The following is a 23,533-nucleotide window of genomic DNA, read 5'->3' as shown; positions in this document are numbered from 1 at the left end:
ATGACCCAGATAAAAATTGCTCCAAAAGGTTCCAAGAAAATGTTCATGTTGCTCTCTGAAATTATTGGACAGAGATAAAATTCAAACCAATATTTTTAGGAGATCATAAATATTTATTTTGGGCATTTGGAATTAATGCAGTAATTATTTGCTCTGGATATATATTGTTATATATATAAAATATTGTCCAAAAATTATGCCATTTGTTGAGGAGTTCTGGAATAATACCACTAGCCCCTGCAAAAATTAGCATAAGAAAATAAAATGATTTAGTATTCTACTAAATCAGAACAAATGTCAGAAAAATAGAAAAGAAAACAAAAAGGGAAAAGCTTACCTGTGCTCACCCGAGGCCTGGCCTGGCCCAGTAGCCCAGCCGGCCCACTGGCCCAGTGCCAGTCGTCGTTGTCCTCGCGCCAGTCGGACAGGCGTGTGGCCGACGCGCGCGCACCGCCGTGCCGCCACGCCACGCCACCAGCCTGCCTGCCCTCTCCCCTGCCAGCGCGACGCGCTGAGCGACGTCGCGGGTGCCGTCCCGGTCCGGTCGACCTCCTCGTTTTTCCCCTCGCTTTCTCCCTTGCTCTCTCTCACCGCGCCCGAACGCTGCCGTCACCGCCACTCGCCAATGCCGCAGCCACCGTCTCCCCCTCGTCTCTCCGACACGCGCAAGAGCTCCGCCTCCTCGCTCTGAAGCTCTCCGCCGAGCCACGCAAGCCGGAGCGTTCCGTGGAGCCGTCGCCGTCGCCTTCTTCGCCTCCGGCCGCCGTGGATCCCCATCGCCGCTCCATCGACTCCAGAGCTTCGCCCGAGCCGCTGAGCACGCCCGCCGAACCTCCGTGAGCTCCCCTCCGTTTCCCCTCCGTTCCCGCGCTCGAATTCGTGCCGTAGCCGTGCTAGCCGACGTGCCCGCGAGCGCCTCGCCGCCGACCATGTCACCGTCGTGGCAAGGGCCACCACAGCTCGCCCCGAGCACCTCACCGTGCTCCTGGTGCCACGAGGGTGCCGCAGAGCCCCTCGGGTGGCCTCCCCGTGCACCGCAGCGCTGCGCCCGCCCTTGGCCGTACTCCGGCCGCCGCCCGAGCTCCGCTCCGGCGAGCTACGGCCATCCCGCAACCTTCCGTCACCTCCCCTGGATGCGGACGAGCCCGGGCTACGCCCCGGTGCCCTCAGCTGCCGCCCCCGTGGCCTATATCGTGGACGCCGCCGCGTCCAGAGGTCGTCGGCGACGACCTCTCCGGCCTGCCATGTGGGCCCGACCAGTCAGGTGATTAGCTTAAGGCTAATCACCCTCTAATCTACCCCCACTAACGCTGACAGTGGGCCCCGGTGCCCCTAATCTTTTATTTTATGCTTAAACTAACCCCTGTCTCACTGACCAGTGGGCTCCGCCGGTCAGATTTGACCTGGCCAGCCCGTTGACCTGCTGACGCAGCGATGACGTCATGCTGACGCAGTAAAGGACTTTCTGGATTTAAAATAAATCAAGAAATTCCAGAAAATGTTCAAAACTTCTAAAATTCATAGAAATTCAACCGTAGCTCAGATTTAAATAATTTATATATGGAAAATTATCAGAAAAATGCAATCTATCCATCTGTACTAGTTTCATGCATGACAAACCAACTTATACCTACTGTATAAGTGAAAACATATAAATGGCATATATAAGGACTTAAATTAGAGTTGCATTTGAACCTTTGGTTCAAATGGATCTCCTCCAAGTTGAATGCTAAATGCATTGGCTCAAAATACATCACATATTCATGCCATATTCATGCATCATATTGTTGCATATGATTGTGTTTTGACTGTCGACACCGTTCCCTCTCGATAGGTCCTGCTCCGGAGAGTGTTCCAGAGTACCTGTCTGAGGAGCAGTGCCACACTGTTGATCTACCAGGCAAGCAAACCCCCTTTGTTCATTCCGATACAATCCTACTCTCTCGCTCCTGCTCTCTTTTACTGCATTAGGACAACAACGATTCGACTGCTACTTTATGCTGCGGTAGTTGAACCCATTCCTCTGCATGACCTGTCATTGCCACAGTAAATAGTTGAAACCCACTAGCATGTGTAGGAGTTGTTTGAGCCATGTTGTGTTCCTACCATGCCTTGCCTGCTATTGCTTAGAGTTGTGTCAGGTCTGATTCATTGGGAATGAGTTGGAGTGTTACGGTATATTCTGGTGCTGAGGGTTAAGCGTGTGAACACGATTTGGTAAAGGTAGCGGTGAGAGGCCATGTAGGAGTACATGGTGGGTTGTCTCACTGGAACCGTCCTTAAGCACTGAGTTCTGTGTATGTCGTCCAATGACTAGCTACTACCACACATTGGAATGCTTAAGTGCCCCTCTCGACTTATTAACCAACTTGATCTCTGTCCAGGAGTTGCAATTAGTTCTGGTGTTTGTAGGTAGTGTTAGTAGTCTACCAAGTGGCACCCGGCCAGGTGGGCTTGGGACAGACTAGGCACAAGTGGCACGGTGTACCACGCGTAGATCCATCCGGCGAGGTGGGCTTGGGAACCCTGCGCACATCGTTTGGGGCCGTGAGCGACACCCCGGCCGGATCTCCTTGCGGATGGAACCTGAATAGGCGATAAACCTGGATTAGAGTCTTGTGTGATTAGTCAGGTCGTGGCCGACACCCTCGCCAGGCTTCCGCTTGAAGGTTGCCGAGGTACATGACGTGTACATGGCGGTAAGTGGCGAGAGCGTGTGTGACGCAGTACACCCCTGCAGGGTTATCATGATCTATTCGAATAGCCGTGTCCTCGGTTATGGACTTCTTGGATGCTTACGTGGTACATAGACAACCTGAAGTGGATACTCTAAAATGCTCAAGACAAGTGTGAGTGCTATGGATGGCTTCTCGTAGTGAGACGGGAGTGAATCCATAGTGGTGTATTGAGGTGGTGATTAGTGGACTCGTGTGCGCCTTCTTACCTCAAAGAAGTTTCTCGTAGTCGTAGAACAGGATAGCCACTGAGTCAAAGCTGGCTTGCTACAACTAAACCCCACACTACCTTCTTGATACAAATGCATGTAAGATAGGATCTAATGTAAGACTTGCTGAGTACCTTCGTACTCATGTTGCTTTACTTATGTTTTTGCAGCGGAGACTTCAGTCTTACTAGTAGCTCCTCTTGGACTTCGACGAGTAGCTTGTACCTCAGCTACGATCTTGCACCCTTGGGAGGGTCTTGTAGATAGTCAGGCTTCTCAGCCTTTTTCTTTTGTAGTTGTCTGTACTCAGACATGTAATGCTTCCGTTGCTTGTATGCTCTGAATGATGGGTCATGTGACCCCTGTTTGTACTTAATGCTATGTGGCTCTTCTGGGCCTTTTATCTATATGAGTTCGCGTTATGTTGTGATGCCATGTTGTACAGCACATACTTGCATGTTATGCGTATGTGTAACGTGTATTGCTATGTGTGGGATCCGACAATCTAGTTGTTTATCCTTGGCAGCCTCTCTTATGGGGAAATGTAGTCTAGTGCCTCCTTGAGCCATAGTAGTACGCTACAGCCCGGTTCACCGGAGTCCTGCTAGCCCAGCACTACTGCTCTGGACACTTGACTGGCCGGCATGTGTTTCACATAGTTCCTGTGTCTGTCCCTTCGGGGAAATGTCGCGCGGTGACATCCGGAGTCCTGCCTAGCCTGCTACAGCCCGGGTTCCCGGAGTCCTGTTAGCCCAGTGCTACAGCCCGGATTCACACGCTGCTGACCGACACGTTCGATGTTGATTCATGTATGCCTGTCCCCATACGTTAGTGCCGCTTTGGGTTCACGACTAGCCATGTCGGCCCGGGTTCTCTGTCATATGGATGCTAGCGACGTTGTCATATACGTGAGCCAAAAGGCGCAAACGGTCCCGGGCCATGGTAAGGCGACACCCGTGGGAGTACCGTGCGTGAGGCCGCAAAGTGATATGAGGTGTTACAGGCTAGATCGGTGTGACTTAGAATCGGGGTCCCGACACCGACGCCGTGCATCGACATTGACTTCGGCGCCAGGCCATATTTCTTTTATTACTCACTTTGCATAAATTATTTATTATGCAACGATTTTTTATTATTATTACTATTATCTCCGGTTTGCACTATTTTTTGTGCACAGGAAAATGATCCGGGTTGGGCAGTATCGTCAACTCGGCGTACTGACATACCACGTCACCTCGGCTGAACGGGGGGCTTCGTCAACACTTCATTACCCCATGCCAGGGACTTCGGCATCACTCTACCAGCCTGCATTGACCGTGCTATGTCACCACTTCGGAGTGCCGAGCTCTTCGCTCCGCCACCTCGGGACCGGTTTGGGGGATGGAACCTTGTCCCGCATCAAGCTCGGACCGCATCATCAATACCGAACACATTAACCAGCTAAGTTACCTTCATGCTCAAAGTTTTAAATTTTTAACTTGTGTTCGGTTCGACCAAGCATTATACTTTTTTGGAAAAAAGTTTCTTGTAAAAAATCTCCTTGTCAAAACTTTGTTTGTGACACACAAATTCAAATACCCCGTTTACTTGCGGGCTTCCTTTATGAAGCCTTTCCTCTTGCAAATGATTACACTTGTACGGCTTCATTCCTTGTTCGTGTATTACGCCACAATATGCACCATGTTGACTTAAGCGATTTGCAAGCTAGGTTGCCTCGCTCCTGTGTTTACCCCTACGTTCCCGATTGTTCGGCTAGGGAGTAAAGGGAGCACCTCTGCGATTGTCACGATCGGGTCATCCGAACCGGACCTCAGACTAGGTGAAGCCGAAAGCTAGCGCTCTTATTGTTTTCAATTATGGTCAGCACACAACGGAACTCATGAGTACAAAAAATCTATTGCACAAGTCTCATAGTAGCAATGAGCAACCGAAGAAAGGTATCGGTGGGGGTACTATTTTCTTCAAAGATGCTTCATACATTTCGTCAGTAATATAGCATAAGTTCCCTGAGCGCGCTTTGTCTGTTATAGCCTTATGGCCTGATTGCCTGGTTATCGGAAACACCGTCGATATTCTCGACAGGTGGAGTACATAACCCTTTTCGGCTCTTGACCGAAGAGGGAGAAGCCGACGGTCGGTTAAGATGCGTTTAAAGTTCGGGTGAACACAGATATGATATAAGTACTTGGTACATAGAATCATTATACATAAAATTCTTTTACCCAAGTCACTTGGGGGCTCTTAAATTTATATGAGCCGTTTTATAATAAGTGTTCTTCTTCTTAGTCGTTGCAAAGTTTATTATTATTATTATTATTTATCACTCCTTTCTTCGACACGAGTGTGTGGTCACTAGCCGGGGAGCCTAATTTCCCTCTCAAAGCCGCTAGAGTTTAGTTTGCTAAACTAGCCTAATGAGAAGTACTCCGCCTTCGGGATAGGAGGTTGAAGCCGTAGGCTGACCCGCTTGAAGTCTTTAGATAGGATATGTCATGTTAAAGCACGACAAAAGCACTTTTTTTTCTAAAGTCCAATTTTCAGATTGGCACCGAACACTTGATCTTGTTCGGACGTCAGGTTTTCACTGACTTTTTTTTGGTTTTCCAAGCCTATGGCACTTTCAAACTATTTGTGTGTTTCCAGCATTAGTCTCGTAGTGCAACGCCGGACACATTTAGAGATTCGGCAAAATCATTCTCGGATATTGCCATATATGCATCAATTTCGAATTGTGTCTTCGGTCAATAGTTGGGTTGCCCGGCTCCTGTGCTTGCCTCCTACGTTCCGCTTTGTTCGGCTAGGTGTGCAAAGGGAGAACCACTGTTGTGTTTCCAGCTCGCATGGTTAAGCACCTCAGTGGAGAAAGCCGAAAACTGACTGTCACAATAGGCGTAAACTGGTCAGCGATCCGATGACTATGTTAAATGACGGGCCGTTCATAACATTGGCTGAAGTGTTTACGGCTTGACCTCGGCTGTCGCCGAACACTAACCGGGGGCTCATAGCTAGCTTCCCCATTATAAAGCTCCTATGACTAAGCGAAAGTTATAAAGCACGCATATCTGATTGCCTCATTTCCGCTAACACAACCGCCTTCGGGCACCGAGACATCGGCTAAGGGTTGTTTTGTTATTGCGGAAACACCCTGCGTAGTATCTACCAAGGGGTAGAAGCCGACGATGGGCCACTTTCAACTGATAAACGGTCGCAATGGAGTCAAAACAATGATGTAAAGTACTTGGATACATAGAATCATTACACATAATCTGTGATTTTACTCTGGATATCGATCCTTAATTCGGCCACCCGTGCCCACATTAAGGCTCGGGGGCTACTGGGCTCTCCGCTCATTATTTACAAATATTAAAGGGGCACATCGATCCCCTGATCTAGTGTTGCCACCCGACCAGTGTCTCGGGGGCTACTGCATTGCCTATTAAATGTAGAAAATTCAAAGGGCTCAGTGCTCGGCTTGATCGAACTATGGGAAAGCGCGTCTTTGGACAACAATAAGTACCATCTGGACCTATTTGGCATCAAGCTAATATATCACGGCGACTTCTCACGACCCTCTCTCAGGGGCCCGTCCGCTGATCATTATTATTTCTAATATATTACACTGCGTTTTTCTTCCTATGTATGCTGCCGAGCTAGGAGTTGATCCTCAGGCCGATTTTGCGCATCGGCCTGAGTCTCAGGGGCTACTGGGAGCAGCGGTTTCATGTTTTCCTTCAGGTGCATCTCGGGTTTTAGTCTGATACACACCGTGAGGGCTACTGGATATACATATACTGGCTATATACCTCGGCAGAGAATAAACTGCACCAGTAAAAAATATTCACAAAAAATCAGCCCGCTGTCGGGTGGTGCACCACCTTGGAAGCAGTCCGGCATAAAGCTCGGGCGCCAGTGGCTGGCTCCATAGAGGGCATTTCCGGCATTAAGCTCGGCTAAACTCGTTCAACTTTTTTGAACCAAGGTGATCTATGACACCTCGAATATAGTCCGGCATTGGTGCTTGGGTACAAAGGATACCTTGAATGTAGTCCGGTGTTGGGGCTCGGATGCAAGAGGACACCGCCACACGGGAACAACTTCAAACCCGAGGCGTGACATAAAAATAACAAGGCATTGATAAAGGCCGAAGACTTAAAGGGCTCCTCGGATACCCGACGTATAAACTCGTCAGATTTAGCTCGGCAATCCTCAAGACAGATGATGGGAAAATTTGTTGAACCAGTTTTCAAGACCGACGACCGAAGATGAAGAACAGTTCGGAAGAATCGAGGAGCATCCCTAACTTGAAGACCGCTTCAGGGGGCTACTGACGGTGTCCTGGGCTAGGGGGTACTCACCATCTCATCTCCCGATCTGTTAGATTGGGCCGAGGACCCCCATGGCCGTATACTCATGGGCCAGTTCGGACAGCTGCCGCATACAAGGAAGATTCCACAAGACTTGGCGATCAAGACAAGGACTCCTCCCCACCGGCGTATTCGGCTAGGACTCTTGTTATCCTAGGCCTCAGGTGCATTATATAAACCGAGGCCCGGCTAGTCGATAGACACAAGAACAATCATAATCATAGACTAGCTTCTAAGGTTTAGCCTACGATCTTGTGGTAGATCAACTCTTGTAATACTCATATCATCAAGATCAATCAAGCAGGAAGTAGGGTATTACCTCCATCGAGAGGGCCCGAACCTGGGTAAACATTGTGTCCCCCACCTCCTGTTACCATTAGCCTTAGACGCACCGTTCGGGACCCCCTACCCGAGATCCACCGGTTTTGACACCGACAGCGGTGGCGACGGCCGGATGCCGCAGCACCGCTCCGAGCGTGGCGAGAGCTCGGGGGCACGTAGCTGTCATCGCTCGTCTCCGGAGTCTCGAGCTGCTGGACTCCCAAGGGTTGCTGCTGTTGGAGTAGCCACGACCGGGGCGCGCGTCAGCTTCATGCTCCTCTTCGGGGCAGCACTCCAGGTGGCGGCCCTCAGCATCGAAGACCTTGAAGAAGATCGTGGAGACGCCATCGAACTCAAAGTGGATCGCGAGGGCACCCCTCGCACGGCAGACCCGCGCGATCTCGCCCCAGCCATGAGTCATGAAGATCTTGCCAGCGAGGACCGCTTCAAACTCTGCACCGGTCGCCGGGGCGCTGCAGTCGGCCTGCTGCAACCAGAGCTCGAGAAGCCCCCACGGCGGCATCACGTCGGAGAAGAACCACGGGAAGTGGATCCAGGAGCTTGGAGGCATCGGCGCCCACAACACCAACTCACGCAAGGAGTCCGCGGCGTGGATTCCGGGGGCGACGGCGCGCGTCGCCGTGGCGCGGCGACCCCAGACGCGGCGTGGGAGGTGCTGCTCGTCGCTCCGTCCTCCCGAGCCCTCGGCTCGGGCGTGCAAGGGTAACGGGTACACCGGAGGAGGCCGCTCGCACAAGGGCCTCGTCACCTCCCGCATCGCCGATTCATCACGACGGTGGACCGACCACTTCTTCGGCGGAAGTGGCCCTGGATCATCCTGGGGAGCCTTTTCCTTCTCTTCGGCAGAAAACCTTCTGATGGGCGCCATTGACGTTAGCAGTGGAGCGAGGAACAAGCAAGCAAGCGAGGAAGAGATGGGAGACCGGGGCTCCGCCCCCTCCCCATTTATAGCAAGAGAAGGCCAACCGGCGCCTCCCATGATCGCAGGTAATGATGGTTTTCCTTGCAAGTCGCAGGGACTTGTCAAGTCGTGCAGTTACCGAGGCAGCGTAGGGAAGCGGAGATGCCCACGTCCAATCAACCGCCATGCGTCAACCGAGGCCGCAGGCTTTTCGGGCCCGCGGTGCTCCGAACTTGACCCTTGGCTTCGTCGTGAAGCCAAGCCCGAGCGCACCTTGGGCCCGGGGGCTACTATCGGCGTTCTGGGAATGGGGGTCCCCAGAGTTGCCTATCTGCGGCCCACGGCATGGCTAAGCCAGCAGGCCGTACGGCCCATCTACATCAACAAGGCATCCAAGACCCTCGCGAGGGGCCAAGCCTCGCGAGGCGGATGACGCAAGACCTCCTCAGGAGTGGCCTAGTCAGGCAGGCCCACGAGGAGCGGAGATATCAAGGCGGGGCAAACCTCACCAGGCTCTCGTGACGTGGGCCATGACGATCGACACCAGGCGGGCGCCAGCGCGCGCAGTGTCCTTGTTTCCTCTTTGGTGCTAAGGAGGCCAGCACAGGCGAGGAGTACCGAGGCATCAGACAAAGGTTGCTATATCGGTGCAATGAGACCAAGACCAGGAGGATGGCAAGACGGAGGTCATCGTGGAGCCCAAGACGGCGTCACCACCAGAGCCTTTTGCAGGCGAAGACCACTTTTGTCAGGATAGCTTGTACTAGCTGTCCCCCTTCAAATTTGCCCGCCGTTGTTGGCTCCCTTCCTGCTCAATATTTGGGAAGAGGACCAGGGCCTATATAAGTAGAGCTAGCCACCACAGTAGGGAGCAGTTCATCGGGCAGTTCATCCAGCTCTCACCCGCTAAGTCACCAAGCACAAGAACACCTCAACCTCAGGAGGCTGTTCTTCCCCTTGTACTGTTCATCATCAGCCCAAGAGGCAATCCACCACCACTACACTGGAGTAGGGTATTACACCACAACGGTGGCCCGAACTAGTATAAATCCCGTGTCACTTTGCGTTGTGAGTTCGTCGAGTTCGTCCGCGAGATCTTAGCGAGCCAGGGCGTACTTCTGTAGGAGGGAAAGACTTCGTGCGCACCCCAGTGTTCGAACCTTAAGGGTTTGCCGGAACCCCACATCCGACAACGGCGGCGTAGTCCCATAGCCTCTTTAGGAGCGCGGAGCCCAAGGGCCTCGCGGTCTGGGGTGCCGGTGCGCGGGCTCTAGAAGCAGATGAAGAAGCAGCATCCGACCCAGCAGCAGCACCAGACGGCGCCAGGGCAGGAGCGTCTCCCCGGGAGACCAGTGCCGACCTGCTCTTCATCGGAACCACAGTCGGCTACTTCTTTGATGGGGTGACCTTGGACCTTATGGTGACCCCATCAGGGGGCAGGACCTCCCTCGCCGGGTGGTCGTCGGCGTCGTCATCATCAGGCAGGGCACGGAGGAGATCGGCCTTGCACGGAGGGCAGGTCTCCCTGGTCCCCTTCGGGGTCGCCTCCGAGTCCTGCTCCTCCTCCCCGTCGGAGTCATCGGAGGACACCATCACCGGAGCCGTCACCACCGGGGCCACAGAGGACGCCGGCGGCACGAGCCTGCACCCATCAAAGATAGGCATGGCGGCGGCAACCTTTGCTCCATTTGGGCGGCGGTACAGAGAAACAAAGGTGTCCGGAGGGTATCCCTGGTCGTCCCCGACCAGGGAGCGGAGAGCCGTGCCCAGTTCCTCATCGGACAAGGCCTCCGGACGTAGGCGGAGGTCGTCATCCTTGTCCCCGAGCTTCCACAAGGGGCGCGGGCGCGCCTGGAGCCGAGCCACGCGCTGCAACAGGAATTCCTTGATGATCATGGACCCCGTCAGCTTCGCCGCTTTTGGGTCGTTAGGCTTCAGATCGGCAGTCGTCTTCTCCAGCACGCGCTCCACCCAGGGGTCGGTGAGCTTCGTGCGGAACCACCCGTCGTGAGACGTGGGCATCCCCGTCGGCAGCACTAGTCGGGGGTGGGAGCACTTGGCATCCATAAGGACCCACTTGCTCCTGAAGCACTCGACCTTCTTCCCGGCCCTCGAGATCGCGTTGGTCTTGTTGGCCGCAACAAAGTTGGCGCACCCCAAGCAATGGTCGTCCTTGATCCGGAGATAGAAGAAGTGGCGCAGCAGCGCCACGAACGGCATCACCCCGATGTATGCCTCACAGTAGAAGGCGAAGATCGACAGAAGGAGGACAAAGTTGGGATGAAGATGGAGGGCATGCAACTTGTAATGGCTGAGGACGGAGTAGAAGAAGTCAGAGAAGGGGGAACCAACCCCGCGACAACGCTGCTCATGAAAAAGGGATAGAAGGTGCTGCCCGAGGCCTCTGGCTCAGCCGAGCCATCCCGGAGCGCGGTCTTCATCTTCTCGTTGCTGCCCTCCGCCGTCATCAGGAGCATGGTGGCGAGGTTCTTCTCCGAGATGCTAGGCGCGCTCAGGGCCGGCTCATACCAGGAGGGCAGATGGGTGGCCTTTGCCTTGCTAGGCGCCATCAATGGCGGGCTTGGAGGAGGACTGGTGCAGATCTGGAGGCTTGGGAGCGAGGAGCAGGAAAGGGGATCTAGAGCAAGACCAAGGCAAGCAATGAAGACACTGCGGCGCGTGCCAGCCTTTTGTCACTCGGGCAGTTGGCGAGGCAGCGTGGGGAAGCGGAGACACCCAGGTCCCATCAATCCCTATGGGTCAATTAAGGCCGTAGGTTCTTGGGGCCCGCGGCGCTCCGCACTTGGCCTTGGCTTTGCCTCGAAGCCAAGTCCGAGCGCAACTTGGGCCCGAGGGCTACTGTCGGCGTCCTGGGAATGGGGGTCCCCAGACTTGCCTGCTTGCGGCCCACGGCATGGCTCCACTAACTGCCTAGTACGGCCCATCGTCATCAACAATCACTCAAGACCCTCACGAGGGGCCAAGCCTCGCGAGGCGGACGACACAAGACCTTCTTAGGGGCGGCCTCCCTATGTTGGCTCCCGAGGAGCGGAGAGATCTATGGAAGGGGTACCTCGCGAGGTTCGCATGACGTGAGTCATGACGACCAAGGCCAGGCGGGCGTCAGCATGCGCAGAGTACCAGTTGCCTCTTTGGTGCTAAAGGGGCAGGCGCAGACGAGGAGTCCCGAGGCATCAGGCAAAGGTTTCCATATTGGTGCAACGAGACCAAGACCAGCAGTACGGCATGACGGAGGTTATCCCGGAACCCACAACGGCGTCACCACCAGAGTCTTTGGCAGGCGAAGACCAACTTTTGTCAGGATAACTTATACTAGTTGCCCCCCTTCAAATTGGCCGTTGTGGGATCCCTTCCCGCCTAATATTTGGGAAGAGGACCCGAACCTCTATATATAGAGCTAGCCACCACCGTAGGAGGCATCTCATGTTGGAATGGATCCATTCCACCAAGGCCACCATACAAGCTCACCGAGCTCAAGAACACGTCTCCTCAGGAGGCTGTTCATCCGTTGTACCTGTTCATCCTTAGCCTGCAAGGCAATCCACCACACCACACTACAGTAGGGTATTACACCGCAACGGTGGCCCGAACTAGTATAAACTCTTGTGTCCCTTGTTCCTCGGGTTCGGCGAGCTAGGCCTTGAGATCGTGGCGAGAGAGTGAGCTAGGGGGAGAGAGATCTTCGTGCGCACCCAGAGTTCGAACCTCAAGGGTTTTGCCGGAACCCCTAATCCGACACTCCCGGACGGCCACCAATGCCGCGCTAGCTGAGTGTGCCATGGCAGCCAGGTAGAGCACTAGGGGCTCAAGGGGACGAGGCGCTACCATCACCGGAGGCTTCGGCGTTCCTCCCTAGCTGCTGGCCTAGGGCAATGTGCATCAGCTGCTGGAAGGTCGCCCCAGTGTTGCGCAGCCCGAACGGCATGCAGGTGTAGCAATATACCCCGCACGGGGTCAAGAAGGCGGTCTTCTCCACGTCCTCCACCGCCATCTTGATCTGGTGGTAGCCCGAAAATGCGTCCAAGAAACACAGCAGGTCGCACTCGGCGGTGGAGTCGACGATCTGGTCGATGCGCGGAAGCAGGAACGGGTCTTGGGGGCAGGCCTTGTTGAGGTTTGTGAAGTAGACACACATGCGTTCCTTCCCGCCTTTCTTTGGCACGACGACGGGGTTCGCTAGCCATTCCGGGTATCGGACCTCGCGAATGACACCTGCCGCTTCCAGCTTGCGAGTTTCCTGGACGATGAAGGTCTGCTTCTCCGTGGACTGTCGTCGCGCCTTCTGCTTCACAGGGTGCACATTGGGGCACACCCTTAAGTGATGCTCGATTACCCCCCTTGGGACCCCTACCAGCTGCTTGGGTTCCCAGGCAAATACCTCCTTGTTTGCGCGCAGGAATTTCACCAATGCCTCCTCTTGATCCGGGTTGAGGTTGGCGCCTATGGTGAAGGTGGCCCCCGAGGATCCATCTTCCTCGATCGTGACTTGCTTCGTTTTGGCCCGATCTTGAGTGAACAGCTGCTTCTTCTTTGCCAGTGCGGCCTCCTTAGCCCCTAGGGCGGCTTTGTCGGCCGGGTGCGCTGCCGCTGTGGCCCTGAAGGCAAGCTTGAGGGGCGTCACAGCCTCCTTGGTGTCTCCAGCCCGGCATCTTCATGAGGTTGTAGGCCGGATGGGTCGCTGCCATGAATTGAGCTAAGGCATGGTACCCGAGGATGGCGTTATACGAGAGGCCTATGCGGGCGATGTCGAAGTCGATCAGCTCAGTGCGGTAGTTGTCCCGAGTACCAAAGGTGAACGGAAGGCGTATTTGCCCTAGGGTGCTGGTGGATCTGCTACCGACTCCGGAGAAAGGCTTGGTGGGGCAGAGCCGGCCATATGGTACATGAAGCAAGCCGAAAGCTTCCACGGAGAGCACGTTGAGGCCCGCTCTGCCGTCGATGAGTGTCTTGGTCATGGCAACGTTGCAGATGGTGGGCGTGCAGAGCATTGGGAGCATGCCTGAGCCAGCAATGGTAGTGGGGTGATCCCCTGAGTCGAAGGTGAGGTCGGCCTTGGGCGCCGCCCATCCCGGAGGGGCTCCCTGCTGCACATAGGCGGCACCGATCTGGCGGAAGAACTACTTGACGTGGCGGTCCGAGGGTGGTGCTTGTGAGCCGCCGAGGAGGGCCGCGACGGCGACAGGTGCTGGTGCCGCGAACCGTGCGACAAAAAGGCCGCGTAGCTCTTCCCAGGAAGCCATAAAGGATCCAGGCAGATTGAGCAGCCAGGCGCGCAGCGTGCCATCGAGGGCCATGGGGAACCAGTTGGCCATGACCTTGTCGTCGCCTCCCGCCTCCAGAATGGCCGCCTCATACGCCAGTAGGAAGGTCAACGGATTTGCCGCATCATCGTAGCGAGGCGGCATCTCTGGCCTGAACTTGGGCGGCCACTACACCCGTCGTAAGGCGGGGGTGAAGGCCCTGAGCCCCCTGGCACCGTCATGGTCGCCCATCAGTCCAGTTGGGGGAGCGAACGGAGAGGCGGAGCCGGCGGAGGAGCGAAACTTCGGCGCACCCCTACCTGGCGCGCCAAATGTCGGACTCTGGGTTCTGGCAAACCCTTTGAGGTTCGAACACTGGGGTGCGCCCGAAGATCTCTCCCTCCCTAGCTCACTCTCACAACGATCTCAAGGCCTAGCTCGCCGAACCCAAGGTACAAGAGACACGAGAGTTTATACTGGTTCGAGCCACCGTTGTGGTGTAATACCCTACTCCAGTGTGGTGTGGTGGATTGCCTTGTAAGCTAGGGATGAACAATTACAAGAGATGAACAGCCTCCTAAGGAGAGGTGTTCTTGAGCTCGGTGAGCCTGTGTGTGTGTGTGTGTGGATGGTCTGAATGATCCGTCCCCTTGCTAGGGTGGTGGCTAACCCTATTTACAGAGGCCCTGGTCCTCTTCCCAAATATTAAGCGGGAAGGGATCCACAACGGCCAATTTCGAAGGGAGTCAACTAGTACAAGCTATCCTGACAAAAGGTGGTCTTTGCCTGGCAAATGCACTGGTGGTGACGCCGTCGTGGGCTTTGCCGTGACCTCCGTCCTGCTGGTCTTGGTCTTGTTGCACCAATATGGAAACCTTTGCCTGACGCCTCGGGACTCCTCTCCTGCGCTTGCTCCTTTAGCACCAAAGAGGCAACTGGTGCTCTACATCCGCTGGCGCCCGCCTGGCCTTGGTCGTCATGGCTCACGTCATGCGGACCTCGCGAGGTGCCCCTTGCATAGATATCTCTGCTCCTCGGGAGCCAGCCTAGCGTGGCTTCCCCTAAGGAGGTCTTGTGTCGTCTGCCTCGGGAGGCTTGGCCCCTCGTGAGGGTCTTGAGTGGTTGCTGATGAAGATGGGCCGTGCCAGGCCGCTGGGTGAGCCAAGCTCTGGGCCGCAGGCAGGGAGGTCTAGGCACCCCCGTTCCCAGGACGCCGACAGAGACGAAGAAGTGAGCATTGGTTTCACCTCAAACAGAGTTACGGTAGCGGAGATATGAAGTGTAGAAGAAGAGGGACTAATATGCAAATATTTTCTTCCCAAACAAGTCCCTGGCGGCTGAAACAGAAAGCGCCTTTTGGAAGAATACATTTCTGTAAAGAGAAAACATATTTTTTAGAAGAAGAGAAATAGAATACGCTTTCTAGACACGAAGACGAATTCTCCGGAAGTGCGCTTCCACTTACAATGTCAGCGGGCCGGCTGGGCCACTGACGGGCGGGGCCCAGGTGCAGGGGGAGGGGGGTCGGGCGTGGTCATCTTCTTCCCCGCGCCTCTGTTCCTCCAGTGAACAGCGGAGGAGCAGGGGAGGGAAGCGGCGAGGGGGCCGGCCGGCCCAGGCCAGCTCCGGCCAAGGAGCGGGCACGGGTGGGACCACGGGGACCTGCCGCGTCCATTCAGAGGAAGGGCGGCCACCAGGGAGGAGTGGGGAGAAGGGGAGGGGCGGTGCCAGGGGATGATAGGAGGCGGGCGGTGGTGATGCTCTCCGACGAAACGGGTAGCTCCAGCAAGGGGAGAGGAGGTGAGCCGGCTCACGGAGGTGAGGGGAAGGTAGTGGAGGAGTCAGGTGAGGGAGAGGGGGCTTGAGGTGGCCGAAATAAATTGAGGACGACGATGGCCAAGGTGAACTCCGATGAGATGAGGCGAGATAGGGGCACTCCGGTGGTCGGGAGAGGCGAGGGAAGGGTGGGTGAGGTGCGGGAGGACTCGGGGCACTCTTATATAGCCGTGGGGAAGACTCTAGAGCATCACTAGCAAGCTCAAGCCGAGCTCTAATGGAGGATAGGAGTCGGATGCGTCATGGGCACGACCCTAGTGGCGCATGAATGGCGAACCAGAAGGGGGGCCGGGCACGGGGTGACGCAGACGAGCACGTTGGAGCTCCTGGACAAGGTTGGACGTCGAGGGAGTGGATGAGAACAGTGTCCGGAACGATCCAAAGCACGCAATTAGCCATGACGCAAGCGTGATCACCACGGGCACGGGTGCAAGTGGCGCGTTTTGGCCAGGCCGACCATGTCTGGCATGTAGTCCCTCCAAGGTAGGTTACAACTGAGGTAGTGACACGATCAAGGTCACTCTGGTTAGGTGGTAATGACCCTCTGAAGTTTTCTGTATCAGACTTGACCAGGTCACTATCATCCACGGGGAGATGCTAAGGACCAAACATGATGTCTGGGGTGTTTAGGCTAGGAAGGACTATGATCCTGTGAAGTTTGGAGGGATTTGGACCAAGATTTATCATGGTTGCTTAACAACTGCATAATCTGGTCCAGAATCAAGATCATGAAGGTGCACTCACATAGGTGATTGGAGTGAGCTGAAAATGGGCATGGCCCAATGATTTGAAGAAATGAAGATGCTCAAAAAGTTTCAGGCCATTTGGATTAGCCAAACTAGCACTTTCTTCATATAGCATCTCTCTGGACAGAAACTTGGAAAAATTGCACGGGTCAAATGGATTAATAAATTGAGCCAAAACTGGGTGGAGAGAGTTGATATGGATAGGAGAATGTCCTGGTAAATTTTCAGCTTAAATGAAGCAATATAAAATATGGTTGCTTCACAAACTGAAAATCTGACGAGAAACCAAGATTTTGAGCTGGGCTCGCATGGAAGGGTTACACGAGCTCAAATTTGGTGGAGAGTGATGATTTGATCATATGAAGGACCTTGCAAAATTTCAACTCATTTGGATATGCCAAGCTTGTACTTCCTTCACACAAGCTTCCCTCAGACAGGAACTTTGACAAATTAATCAGGAATATTTACTAGGAAAATTGAGTTGAATTTTGGCATGGGACAATTATATGGACAATAAAAGATGTCCAAAAAGTTTGGGGGTCAATCAAGCAAAGATAAATGACACTTCCTTCTCAAAATGCCACTTAGGGCAGAATCAGAAAAGGAATATTTGTGAATTATCTTTGATGATGCCATGGAAGGATTTTGACATATTTGAAAAAGATATGACCCAAAAAATTTATAAGAATTATTTGGGAATTTTGGGAGTGACAGAAATATAGGCTGCTTCACAACCTAGGGCAAATAGGGTTATTCCTTTAATAGAAAAGGAATATTCCCTAGAAAAAGAATATTGGATAGACAACTTAAGGAATCTTTAGATTTGGCGGCTATAGACTCAAAGGGTATGAGCCTCGTGGAGAAGCAATTGCTAGTCCACGGGGCAAAAGTAAGCAAAGCAGGAGAGGCGTCGTTTCCTTCAGTTGGTCAACCAACAGGTCTCCTCACTCTAGCATTTCTTCTTTGTTCGGTTCCAAATTTCATTCCAATCAAATGATCCGTAGCGGCCAATACATCTCGGCTTGCTTCTCCCTCACCCTCGCCTATGAAATTCAAGGATGAAAATGGCATGATCTTGGGATGATGATGAGGATGACAAGCCATTATAAACCCTAGGAAGACATGATATTTCCAAGTTTTAGAACCACATAGCCACGGAAAAGCAAATTAAATCAAGAAATCTAGGAAAATCATCAAAAAAAGAAAACGGCAAAAATCCAGGGTGTTACAGACCTTCCCCCCTTAAAGAAATCTCGACCTCGAGATTTGGTTGCTTAGGGAATAAGTAAATTGTCGTGGTGGGCGCACGACAGATGCCAAGGGATGGCTAAAGAGAGGAGGAGGCTCGAGGGCACTGATGGGCTCCAGAGGCGAGGTCGGTATGAGCGAGCGCTGGATGAAAGACATACCCAGGTTCGGGGCTCTCCGGAGAGATAACACCCCTAGTCCTGCCGAGTGTTGTTTATATGTAACAGTACAGAGTTGCTCCTGGAGCTGTATGGAGGAAGAAGGAAGGCAGGCCAGGGCTTAGGCTGCTCCCTCTCCTTGGGTGTGTGTGTGGCTAGTCTGGTGCGTGAGTGCGTATCGCCGTTGGCGCCCGTATGCATGAGGGCTCCTGGGGGGTTTTATAGGTCAACCCCCAGGGGTACAATGGTAATGTTACAAGGCCGTGGGGCCGGGTTGTCATCGTCCGGGAAGCCAGTGCTGGGACCCGCCGGGTGTCAGGGCTCGCCGGGTTCTTCGGGCATGGGCCCCACGGGCCTAGGGGTACTGTTCGCCGTCTTGTCGATCGTCAGGGAGTGGCCGGGTCGAGTCCGCTACAGAGGCGCTCCGTCAGGTCGCCGCTTGCTGGCGTCAGCAGTGACGACGGGTGCACTGTAGCCATGCCGACCCTGGTCAGTGGGTAGGTGGGGCAGTGTTGCCACGCCCCGGCTGACGAGAGGCATGGGCGGGGCATTGTTGCCTTGCTCATCCTTGAATGAAGACTCGTCCCATCGTACGGCCGGGATGGGACGGGAGCTGACCCGTGGCTTGGTTGAGGAACACGCCAAAGGGAAGTCGGCTTGTTGGAGAAGTCTTGGTGCGCCGGTTTCAGCCGCCTTGTGCCGGCCGTCGGGGCCGGGTTGAGGAGTTCGGCCGGGTCGAGGGGCTTGGCCGGGTTGAGCAAACCGGCCAAGCGTGATCCTGCTTGAGGGGCGTTGCTAGCCCCGTTGTTTTTGAAAAGGATCCGGGTTCCGTTCCCTGCCCGGGGTTCATCCCCCCGAAAGTAGTCCCCGAAGTTGTGAAGGTCCGCCGTCTTCGGGTGGGAGGGCCTTCGCAGTTTCCCCCCTAGGAGGCGAATTTTGTGGCCGCCGGGTCCGGCAACACCCACTGTGTGGCGGCTTCCGAAAGCCGGATCATGGCATCCTGGCAGGGGCGGGAAACCGAAGAGTCTGTTGAATCTTGAGGCGATCTTTTGGGCTTCGCGCGGGCGCCACGTGGTGCCCGGGAGCTAAGGGTCCTGACATGCCATGCGCGATATAGGATAGGGCGACGTGCCGGGGCCCGCCGCCGCACGCCCTCGGCCCACGCGCGTGGATTTATTGCCGCGTCCGCAAGTCAGTTGCCATTCTCGAGGCAGTTATTGCATCCGTACATGCGCACTCATTGCAGGGAAGTGGGAGGGGCGTGCGCAAACGATCCCACTTCCCCATGTTCGAACCGTGGGTTATAAATTGGGGGGATGGGAGCGGCGGAAATCATTCTTGCTTGTGCTCCCCTGCCTCTTCATCCTCTCTCTCCTCTTTGCGACCGCCGCCCGCTGCGACGCCCGCCGCTCCGAGCAGAGCTCCATCGCCATTCTTCTTCACTTTTCTCCTTCTCTTCTTCGTCTTTGTCAACGGCGTGGGAGGCGCTTCCTTCAGGGTCGTGGATGGGCTCAACCGTCACCACGGACAACATCACGTATCTCCGCACCACCAGGCGCTTGCTGGGGGAGACGGAGGTCGCCGTGCGCCTGCCGCAGGGCGAGCGGGAGCCGCGGCCTGAGGGCACAAAGCGCGTGGTGTTCTACCCGCACTTCAAGCGCGGGTTCGGCCTTCCGGCGAGCAGCTTCTTCCACAACTTCCTGGAGTTCTTTGGGCTCCAGCCCCATCATCTTGGCGCGGGCGCCATCGTGCAGCTTTCTGGCTTCGTCACCCTCTGCGAGGGGTACCTAGGGGTCGAGCCTTCAATCGATCTCTGGGTGCGCTTCTTCTCTTTGAAGCAGCAGGGGCCGAAGGCCGGGGAGATGTCTGACTGCGGGGCCGCCGTCAACTACAAGTGGACGGGCGCTGACTGTCCCAAGATGCCGCTGGAGGATTCTGCCAAGAAGTGGAAGAACTCGTTCTTCTACGTCCGCAACCTCGGCGTGGACCGCATCAACCTGCCGCCGTTCGTCGACGCGCTGCCGAGAGCGAAATAGAACTGGGGCTACTACCCCCGGCACCCGTCGCAGGAGGTGCTTAACCTGTGCCAGTGGGTGTCGGAGATGAGGGAGCAGGAAGGGCTCACCGGCATCGACCTCATTATTGCTTTCATCAGGCGCCGGGTGCTGCTGTTGCAGCAGCGCACCCACATCATTGGTCAGATGACCAGACTCCAGGACCCCAACCGCATGTCGAACTTGCGCCTGGCAGCGGACCAGGTCACCCACTGGGTCAACGACATCTCCAAGCCCGGGCTGCGGGAGGATTGGGACTTCGGGAAGTCTCCGTACAGCCAGGCGAGCCCGGCACCCATGGTGAGTCCCTGGTCCCCGTACTTTGCTGCTGCCTATCTTCTTGTTCATCCTGACGCGACGCGGGAGGTGCTCCTGAAAGCCATCCGGCATCCATATGACCAGGCGCCGACGCAGGTGGTGCGGGCCGGCTCGGAGGAGCCCGTGGCCCACGGCGAGGAGGAGGAGGCGGCCGCCTATGCCGGCGCAGGGCGCCGTGCGGGTAAGTTGTTCTTCCATATTTCTTGAGTTGCCGAGCGCGAGGCGGCGCGGGGGGCACTGACGCGAGTTGTTGATGTAGCGGCACCGGGTGGAGAAGGCGGTGGCGCGAATAGTGCCGGGTCGTCCCGGGGGGCGACGACGGCGAGCCGGCCGCATGGGAAGGACAACGTCGCGCCCCAGGCCCCGGCCGTGAAGTGCGCGGCGAACCCGGCCACTGGTGCAAAGCCGCCCGCCAAGAGGAGGCGCGGCGCTCCGCAAGCGAGGCAGGCGAGACCCACCATCCCGGTGGTGCCCGGGTAAGTTTCCTTCTTGTTTAAGTTGAATGGCCGAGCGGTTCTGCTTGGTTCTTGCGTGTTTACTTCTTTGAGCTTCAGGTCGCCGATCTCACTGGCGCTGGCGGCGGTGGACGCCACGTCCACCGAGGGCACCGCGTTCCGGAGGACCCTGACCAGCGCCGATCAGGGCGGGGAGGCGGCAGATCCGGACCTCGGCCTGGACCCGGCCGACACCGAAGGCCTGGCCTGGCGGGACCGGAACAGGGCCGAGGAGGAGCTGGAGGCGGCGTCGGCCCAGGCCTGGGTCAACACCGCGGCGACGTGGGCGCGGGCCGGCGAGGAGCCGGCGTGACCTGAAATGTCGGCAGGGATGGAGCCGGCGGCGAAGGTCTTTACACCGTAGTCGGAGGGGGGGCGCGGCCAAGGTAGCCGTGCGGACGAGATGAACCTCGACCAGGAGGTCGTGGTGGTTGGGGACGAGACCCCGCTACGGCCGACAAGGTCGAGCAGGCGGGGGCTGAGGGAGGCGGCGAAAACGACGTCTTGGAGGACGTGCCGCCGGCCAGTCCGGCCCTCGAGCCGGCGAGGGTGCCGGAATGGGCGCCAGAGAGTGGGGCGCCACTGGTGGTGGCACCGCAGGCCACTCCGGCCGTTGAGCCGGTGAGGGCGCCGGAGAAGGCGCCGGTCGCGGAGGAGGCGGTCAGTGGAGAGTATGCCCTGGTGCCCAGGCCAGGAGGTCACCGTGCCGCCGGGTCGTAGCCGGCTCGAGGCAGGACCAGCGAGGTCTTCTTCGGGCCCTTGACCCAGGAGGAGGCGGCGATGGCCACCGTGAGCCGGCACCTGCGGGGGCGGATAGACAGGAACCAGGCCTTTGCCCAGGCTGAGGTGGAGCAGACGCGGGAGCTGGAGCCGCCGTGTTCATAAGTTCTCCCTCGTTTTCTATTTTTCTTTTTGTTGCTTCTTCTGGGTGGGTACGCGATAGCGTACCCACTGGGTGTAGCCCCCGAGATTCATGCCAACTACGTAGTGGTTGGGTCGAATCTTAAACTGATGTCTTGTGCTGATCATTGCTCCTTGCAGCAACTGGACTCCTTCCGGGCAAGCGTCTTCAACCGGCTTGTGGAGAAGCACCGGCAGCTCAAGGAGCAGCTTGCCGCCAAGGAGGAGGAGGTCCGAGTTGCCGCAGGTATTTTTCTTGTGTGCTCTTTTTAGTGGGGGCACGCAAGCACACCCACTGGGTGTAGCTCTCGAGATTTGGGCCAACTACATAGTAGTTGGGTCGAATCTTAAAGTGGTACTTTGTTTCTGAGTCTTTCTTCTGCAGTCAAGGTGCTGTCCTGGAGGACCCGGCTGAATCGAGACGGCCTCCATTAGAACCGGCTTGTGGCCGACACTGGCCGGCTTGGGGCCGAGGTGGCGGAGGCGAAGGCGGAGGCGATGGGAGCCTGGCAGGCGCTCAATGAAGCCAACCGGCTGCAGGAGCGACTAGCAGGCGACAAGAGGCGTCTTGAGGCCGAGGTGGAGCGCCTCAAGGGAGAGGCTGCCAAGGTCGTGGAGGCATAGCAGGCCCTTGCCGAGTCCGATCAGCAACGCGGCAAGCTGGCCGACGTCAAAGGCGAGCTTCAGGCCGAGGTGGAGCGCCTGAAGGCGCTGATGGCCGCGGTGGAGGAGGCCCGTCAGGGGGAAACCCGCCGTCGTGAGGAGGCCGAGAAGGCGGCCGAGGCCATGGACACCGAGTTGAAGACGACCCTCACCAAGGTTGCCGACTTGGAGAAGACGCTCCGGGAGCGTCACGGCACTATTGCCCGGGAGCGGCGCGGTATGTTGCTCGAATCGCAGCACCTGGAAGAGTCCTTCTCCAGTAAGTGCTTTCCTTGGGTTCTGCCAGGTTGGGATGCCGGCTTCTTCCCCTTGGTGATTGATCTGACATGCTCTTCTTTTTGACAGGGGCTTTCCCGGAGACGCGCCAGCTGGCGGAGGAGGCCGTCTGCTTTCAGCGGGACCCGCAGGGGGTCGTGGGTTCCGGGACCGACCCGCGGGTGGCTTGGACCTTCCCGGAGATCGTGACTGCTGCCAAAGCTCGTCTGCGAGTCTTGAGCAAGCAGATGGGGCGACTCTCCGACGCGGGCACAACAATGACGGCGGCCCTTTGGTCGGGCTCCGTTGCGCCAAGGAGCTTCTCGCGGTTGGCGCGTTGGCTGGAGTCGGGCCCAGACCGGCTCTACGAGTGGCGTGTCTCTACTGCCCGTGCCAGTGCTGAGATGGCGCTCAGGTTCGCGATGTCTTGGCATCCGGATCTATCGCTGGATGCGCTGATGGGCCAGCGAGCCGGCGCAGAGAACCAGCTGCGGGCGGAGGCCAAACGGATCATGGCCCGGCCAGCTATATTGCCGGGTTCGCCATTCACGACGAGTTCCAACCGGAGCGGACGGAAGATGGCGGAGTCGTGCCTGCTGACGACTACGGCCTGCTTCTGAACGACCCGGAGGGCAGCTCCAAGGAGACAGGCGTCTACGGCGATGACGATGCCGAAGAGGAAGACGTCGGCACCTCAACGAACCCGGAGGCCACCGAGCGGGAGCCGACAGCTGGGCGAACCGGCGCTGGGGATGCCTGAGGCTGCGCTATTTATCTTAGTAGAAAACTCTATTAGGTAGCAGGTCCACCAACCCACTTGGGGTGTTCGGGTGTAATGAACTCTGGCCTTGGGCCTGTTTAAACTAGTGATGCATATATTTTGTGGATGTTTGCGCCTTTGCTTTTTTGTCTTTTGAGCCATTTTCTTGCAACCTTCCCCTCTGTAACACCCACAATGCGGCTATATCTCCCACGTGTCGAGGCACGGCATAGAGGCATAACCGCATGGTGGTTTTGTCACAAGAAGGGTCATCTTCACACAATGCCAT

This window comes from Aegilops tauschii, chromosome 2 (genome assembly GCF_002575655.3).
Source record: "Aegilops tauschii subsp. strangulata cultivar AL8/78 chromosome 2, Aet v6.0, whole genome shotgun sequence".
NCBI lineage: Eukaryota > Viridiplantae > Streptophyta > Magnoliopsida > Poales > Poaceae > Aegilops > Aegilops tauschii.
Note: the sequence above shows the minus strand (reverse complement) of the source record.